The sequence below is a fragment of the Carassius gibelio genome, chromosome A10, assembly GCF_023724105.1.
Source record: "Carassius gibelio isolate Cgi1373 ecotype wild population from Czech Republic chromosome A10, carGib1.2-hapl.c, whole genome shotgun sequence".
NCBI classification, from domain to species: Eukaryota; Metazoa; Chordata; class Actinopteri; order Cypriniformes; family Cyprinidae; genus Carassius; species Carassius gibelio.
This window is the reverse complement of record NC_068380.1, coordinates 22,750,175-22,757,674: the sequence shown is the minus strand read 5'-3', so window position 1 is coordinate 22,757,674 and position 7,500 is coordinate 22,750,175. Positions and strand designations below refer to the sequence as shown.

General features: G+C 33.0%; 1 non-coding gene and 1 pseudogene across 1 annotated transcript; both read left to right on the top strand.

The window, feature by feature from the left end:
- The first annotated feature begins 238 nt into the window (after positions 1-238).
- LOC128021829 (uncharacterized) lies at positions 239-357 on the top strand (annotated as a pseudogene).
- A 504-nt stretch (positions 358-861) lies between these two features.
- LOC128021768 (5S ribosomal RNA) lies at positions 862-980 on the top strand. The gene has a single exon (XR_008185706.1). It is a non-coding gene; the product is annotated as a 5S ribosomal RNA (ribosomal RNA).
- Positions 981-7,500: the final 6,520 nt, after the last annotated feature.

The following is a 7,500-nucleotide window of genomic DNA, read 5'->3' as shown; positions in this document are numbered from 1 at the left end:
CTTTAAACTTTTTTGGAAAATTTCACGATTTATATAATAATCTTGCAAAAGAAAAAAAAAAAAGAGTCAATGCCCGATCTCTAAATCTTACCAGGTTTAGGTCTGGTTAGTACTTGGATGAGAGACTGCCTAGGAATACCAGGTGCTTTAAGCTTTTGGGTTTTCTTTCCTACTTATATAATATACTGGCGATTAGATGGGCTTCTCTTTAAATAGCCCTCTCTTTGCAGCATTTTTCGCTTACAGCCATACCAACCTGGCTATGCCCGGTCTAGTCTGCTCTCCGAAGCTAAGCAGGTTTGTGCCTGGTAAGTACTTGGATGGGAGACCGCCTGGGAATACCAGGTGCTGTAAGCTTTTTGGAAACTTTTCACTTAGTATATAATAATTTTGCCAAAAAATAGAGTCAATGCCCGATCTCTGAATATTAGCAGGTTTGGGCCTGGTTAGTACATGGATGGGAGACTGCCTGGGAATACCAGGTGCTTTAAACTTTTTGGAAAATTTCACGATTTATATAATAATCTTGCAAAAAAAAAAAAAAAAGTCAATGCCCGATCTCTGAATATTAGCAGGTTTGGGCCTGGTTAGTACATGGATGGGAGACTGCCTTGGAATACCAGGTGCTTTAAACTTTTTGGAAAGTTTCACGATTTATATAATAATCTTGCAAAAAAAAAAAAAAAGAGTCAATGCCCGATCTCTAAATCTTACCAGGTTTAGGTCTGGTTAGTACTTGGATGAGAGACTGCCTAGGAATACCAGGTGCTTTAAGCTTTTGGGTTTTCTTTCCTACTTATATGATATACTGGCGATTAGATGGGCTTCTCTTTAAATAGCCCTCTCTTTGCAGCATTTTTCGCTTACAGCCATACCAACCTGACTATGCCCGGTCCCGTCTGCTCTTGGAAGCTAAGCAGGTTTGGGCCTGGTTAGTACTTGGATGGGAGACCGCCTGGGAATACCAGGTGCTGAAAGCTTTTTGGAAACTTTTCACTTAGTATATAAGAATTTTGCCAAAAAATAGAGTCAATGCCCGATCTCTGAATATTAGCAGGTTTGGGCCTGGTTAGTACATGGATGGGAGACTGCCTGGGAATACCAGGTGCTTTAAACTTTTTGGAAAATTTCACGATTTATATAATAATCTTGCAAAAAAAAAAGAGCCAATGCCCGATCTCTGAATCTTACCAGGCTTAGGTCTGGTAAGTTCTTGGATGAGAGACTGCCTAGGAATACCAGGTGCTTTAAGCTTTTGGGTTTTCTTTCCTACTTATATAATGTACTGGCGATTAGATGGGCTGGTCTTTAAATAACCCTCTCTTTGCAGCAGTCTTTGCTTACGGCCAGACCAACCTGACGGCGCTAGAGAGTCTGACAGGAAGTACTGTGCTGCAGTTGGAGAGAAAGGCTCTCCCACATTTTTATTCATTTGTTTTGTTTTTGTTTAATATCAAGTTAAAAAGTTTGAAGTATTTAGTTTTTGTTAACGTCATTTTAACCCCGGGCAGTTTTAAACTGTCTGGGGTTTGAGCTATTTTATTTTGTTTGTTTGTGTTTTTTTTTTTTTTTTTTTTTTTGTGGCTAAGCTATTTAACAAGGATGGAAACAATGGCTAATGGATCAGATCTGGACAAGGTTTTTGAGGAAAAGAACAATGATTTTGAAGGAGACACTACTTTGGAAAAACGGTTTATGAAAAACGATGGAAAGGATTACAATGAAACATGGGCAACTGTTGTATCAAGAAGGAAAAGAAATGGAGCTGAAATGGAGAAAGGCCGCACTGAACAGCAACCAACTACACAAGGTAAAGAAAAGTTTGATACAAAAGGAGAAAAGAGACAAGAAGAATGTCGGAGAAATGAAATGATAAATAGATTAAAAGACAAAATGAAATATCAGAGGGAATACAAGAAAGAAACAACACTGACAATGACTGTGGAAAATCCAGAAAAACTAACTGCCATCATGATAATTAAAGCTATTGAGGACATTACTGGAAAAGGTAAACTATATGGACTAAGGAAAAAAAATGACTTCGAGTATGAGCTTACATTGGATAATCAACTAGACTGTGACAATTTATTGAATGGACTACTATTGAATGGACAAATGTGTAAAATAAGCAAACTTTGTGAAATGGAGAGGGTCGTTTCTTTTTTACGTTTGCCAAATTATATCAATGACAAGGATGTACTACAAAAACTGCAAAGCTGGGGAGTTACACCGATACTGCCGTTGAGAAGGAGGTATTACCCAGGGACAATGGTGGCAGATGGGACAAGATTTATTCGAGTCAAATTCCCTAAGGACGTGGTGTCCCTTCCATATAACACCAGTTTTGAAACAGAGGAAGGAATACAGTTCTTCAGAGTCATTCATGATCAGCAAGTAAAAATATGCAGAATATGTTCAAGTGCTGAACACGAAAAGAAAGACTGCCCTCTACTAACATGCAGAGAATGCCTGGAGCAGGGGCATTATGCGCGGGACTGTACAGCCCTGCGGTGCCAAGGCTGCAGAAAGGCATTGCCAACATGCGCATGTGAAACGGATGAAGAGGAACATGAGGAAATGGAAATGGAGATGCATAATGAAGTGGAGCATTTGGAGGAGGCTGATAAAGAAAATACATCACAAAAAACAAGTGGATTAACAAAGGATGTACTGAGCAGTGAAGGAGAGGAAGAAGAAGAGGAAGAAGAAGAAGAGGAAACAAGTGAGAATGAACAGAATGGGGAAGAAAAAGTGATGACTGGACTACAACAATCTGTGAAAAATGTGGAGCAGGATGCAATGGTAAATAAAGAAGATAATAATGGAACAAAGGATAGTACAATCCCGGAAGAGGTAAGCGACATTGGGGAGAGAAAAAAAAGTTTTTTGAGCAGGGGGACTAAAGGGAAAACAACAGGACAAATAAACATTGAAAAGGTCTTGGAAAGACAAAGAATAAGACGAGAATCTAAAGAAAAAAAAGAAGAAGAAAGTAGAGATAATTGCTTTAAAAGATGTTGATTTGAGAGAGACTGAACAAAAGTGATGTGGGTTTTGTTTTGCATTTATATTTTTCTTTTTTTGTTTATGAGTCAGATGAAACTAGTGTCAATCAATGCAAGAGGATTGTCAACTAGGACTAAATTTGAAAATGTACTCTATTTAACAAAGAAGAGTGATATAATATGTATACAAGAAACTGGATGGAATGAAGACATTGTTAATGGTTTTAAGAAAATATGGGATGGAGAATTTTTTTACAATAATGACCCAAACAGGAAAAAATGAGTAGCAATTTTAATTAGAAGGGGAGTGACAGAAAAAGCAACAGAAATGTTCACAGATAATGTAGGAAGATTGTTAGTAGTTAAAGTCAAAAGCAAAGAAGAAGAATTAACGATATGTACAATTCATGCACCAAATGACCGTTTAGAAAGAGTCATCTTTTTTAAAAATTTAAATGTTTTAATGGATGGTTATACAAAAGGAATTTTAATTGGGGATTTTAATACTATTTTGGAAAGAATTGATGTGGAGGATTATATGGTATATAGATCAGATGTGGGGAGAACTGAATTAAAGAAAATGATGGAAAAACACAAATTTTTAGATATATGGCGGGAAAGAAACAGAGTAAAAAGAGAATATTCCAGAAGGCAAATTGTGAACACAGTATTAAAGCAAAGTAGACTTGATTTGGTTTTATGTAACAGACAGCTAGAACTATTTATATCAAAAGTATTTTATAAAAGGTTCAGTGAAAGTGATCATGATTTTTTAAATGTAATAATTGATTTTAGTGGAGTAGAGAGAGGTCCAGGGGTGTGGGTTTTAAATGCTGAACTTTTAAAAAAACGAGTCTTACAAAATGGAAATAGAAAATGTCATAATAAATAGTATAAACAATATTCTATATGATGAAGAAAAAAGTTTGTGGTGGGATAATTTGAAAAAAGTTATGAAAAAAATATCCATTGAATATTCAAAAAGATTGCAAAAGACAAAGAAAAGTAAAGAAAGATTTTTAAATAAGGAATGGGAAGAAGAAATGAAAAAGATGTCTGAAGGAAAGATGGATGTGACAAAAATAGTGTTTTTAGAAGAACAATTTAAGAAAATAGAGGAGGAAAAGTGCAGGGGAGCTAAAATTAGAAGCAGAGCGAAAAATACAGTAGAGGGAGAAAGAAGTACAAAATTCTTTTTTGAGTTTGAGAAATCAAGAAAACATGCAGAATTGATCAAAAGTATATTACAAGATGGGAAAGTTGTGAAGGAAAAACAAGGTATTTTAAAAGAAGTGAATGATTTTTATACTACCTTATTTAAAAAAGATAATATAAATGTGAAAGATGAAGAATATTTATTGAATCAAATTCAAGTTCAAGTAAATGAAGAAGATAAAAGAATGTGTGATAAGGATATAAATGAAGAGGAAATTGAAGAGGTTATAGACCAGTTGAAGAATGGGAAAAGTCCAGGACTAGATGGCTTAACATCTGAGTTTTACAAAGTTTTTAAACATGTTTTAATACCTATTCTGCACAATTTATTTGCTGATACTTTTAAGCAGAAAAAAATGAGTGAAAGCATGAAGACAGGAATGATAAAAATTATCTATAAGAATAAAGGAGATAAAGATCATCTTAAAAATTACAGACCGTTGAGTATGCTAAATACTGACTATAAGATTTTGGCTAAGATCATGGCAAACAGACTGAAAAAAGTGATTCCAAACATCATAACAACAAATCAGGCATATGGTGTCTTAAATAGAGATATATCAGACATAGTAACAAATATTAGAGACTTAATGTGGTATATGAAAGAAAAAGGTGAAGGAGGGTATTTAATTAGCATAGATTTGGAAAAGGCTTTCGACAGAGTAGAGCATAAATATTTGTTTGACTTAATTGAAAAAATTGGATTTGGGAGGAATTTTATAACATGGATGAAATGTTTCTATACTGACATTTTAAGTTGTATTAAAGTAAATGGGTTTTTAACTGATTATATTGAAATTTCGAGGTCTATAAGGCAGGGCTGTCCTTTATCGGCATTACTTTATACTTTAGTTGCTGAACCATTAGGAATAGCAATTAATAAAGAAAAACAAATACAAGGAATTTTAGTTGAAAATGGTGTAATGCAACAAAAAATTTTCCAATATGCAGATGACACGACTTTGTTTTTAAAGGATTTAAAGAGTATCGAAAAAGCAATGTTAATATTTGAAAAATATTGTAGCGGAACAGGAGCTAAAGTCAATAAAGAAAAGACTGAGTATATGAGGATAGGGAAGGTGGATACTTTGGGAAGACAATGGGAATTTAAAGAGCAGAAGAACCAATTAAAGATTTTAGGAGTTATATTTGGGAAAGATGAAATGAAAACAAGAGACCTGATTTGGGAGGAGGTTATAGGCAAAATGGAAAAAAGACTTAACTTTTGGAAACAAAGAGAATTGTTTTTAAAAGGGAAAGTATTAGTTCTAAATTCTTTATTCCTGTCTAAGATGTGGTATATTTTAAGTGTGGTTAGTCTGCCAGCATGGGCTTACAAAAGAATAAAAACTTATATTTTAAAGTTTTTATGGGATGATAAGCCAGCAAAAATAGCATATGACACAATAATTGGGGAGGTGGAAAAGGGAGGTTTGAGACTCATAGATCCAATGGTAAGAATGAAGAGTATGAGAATAAAGACAGTAAAAAAGTTTTGGAATAATGATGATATGGTATGGAAAAAAATTATGAGTTTCTTTATAAATAAGTGTGGGAAAATGGGGGATGATTTTATGTGGATGAATTTTACAGATAATATGCTTGAGAAGATACCTGAATTTTATAAAGAAGTCTTAAGAGCATGGAAAGTTTTTAAAGGGAAGGTTCATGTGGAGTTTAAAGGAAGAGAGCAACTATTGAAACAGCCCCTTTTCTTAAACAAATTGATTTTAAGGAATAGTAATACAATTTTTTATAAGAAATGGTATTATGCAGGATTAAGACAAGTCAAAGACATTTTATATGAGGTAAAACCTGGGTTTTTACCTTTACAGGCAATTATAGACATATTAGAAGAGAATGAAGATATAGAAAATAGAAAGCTGATTAAGGAGCAATACATAAAATTAAAAGAAGCTGTGCCACTACAGTGGATTAAAAGCATTGACGATGAAGAAACAGGAAATGAGAAACCTGGAATTTTTTAAAAAGAAATGATGAACAGATTCCTTTCAATGGCTGTGTTCTTAAAATGTTTTATGTTTGTTTATGTGATCTTGTATTTTTAAGACCAAAAGCAACAGATTTTTGGGAAAGGTCTTTTTGTGAATTAGATGTAACAAAAATCTGGAAAAATGTAAAATGTAGGTTTAAAAGTCCCGCCCTGCATAATTTGGATTTCTTGTTGAGACACAATGTTTTAATGACTGAAATAAAATTAGCAAAAATTGGAATAGCACAAGATGCAAAATGTAAATTATGTATGGAAAAAGATGAAGGAGTGTTACATTTGTTTTTAAAATGTAAAAAATTAGACAATTTTATGAAGATGTTAAGGAAAATTGTGGGGGACTTTTTAAATGATCAGAATGATTGGTTAGAGAAATGGGAAACATTGATTTTATTTGGTTTTAATGGAACTGCACAAAATGTTTATGCATTAAATTTATGGTTAACAGTAGCAAGATATACGATTTGGAGAAGAAGGAATATAATGAAAATGAAGAACAAAGAACTTTCATTATGTAACTTATTTAAACAGTATCTGACTGCAGTGATGGAAGACATATACGACTATTTTAATATTAATGCACAAATGGATGTATTTGACAAATACATTGTAGAAAACAATCCATACATTATTAAAACATGGTCAGGTTTTAATGTGATTTTTCCTGAAAGATTTTAATTGTAATTTTGTTATTTTATTATTATTATTTTTATTTTTATTTTTTTCTCCTTACTTATGTACTTTCTTTATTTCCTTATTTCTTTTTTTTTTTCTTTTTTTTTCTTTTATATATATATATATATATATATATATATATATATATATATATATATATATATATATATATACATTTTCTATTTCCGCATATGCTTCAAATGTAAGACTGTGAATGTATAAAAATTTTGTGTTTTTAATAATAAAAAAAAAAAAAAAAATGCCCGATCTCGTCTGCTCTCGGAAGCTAAGCAGGTTTGGGCCTGGTTAGTACTTGGATGGAAGACCGCCTGGGAATACCAGGTGCTGTAAGCTTTTTGGAAACTTTTCACTTAGTATATAATAATTTTGCCAAAAAATAGAGTCAATGCCTGATCTCTGAATATTAGCATGTTTGGGACTGGTTACTACATGGATGGGAGACTGCCTGGGAATACCAGGTGCTTTAAACTTTTTGGAAAATTTCACGATTTATATAATAATCTTGCTAAAAAAAAAAAAAAAAGAAAAAAAAAGTCAATGCCCGATCTCTGAATATTAGCAGGTTTGGGCCTG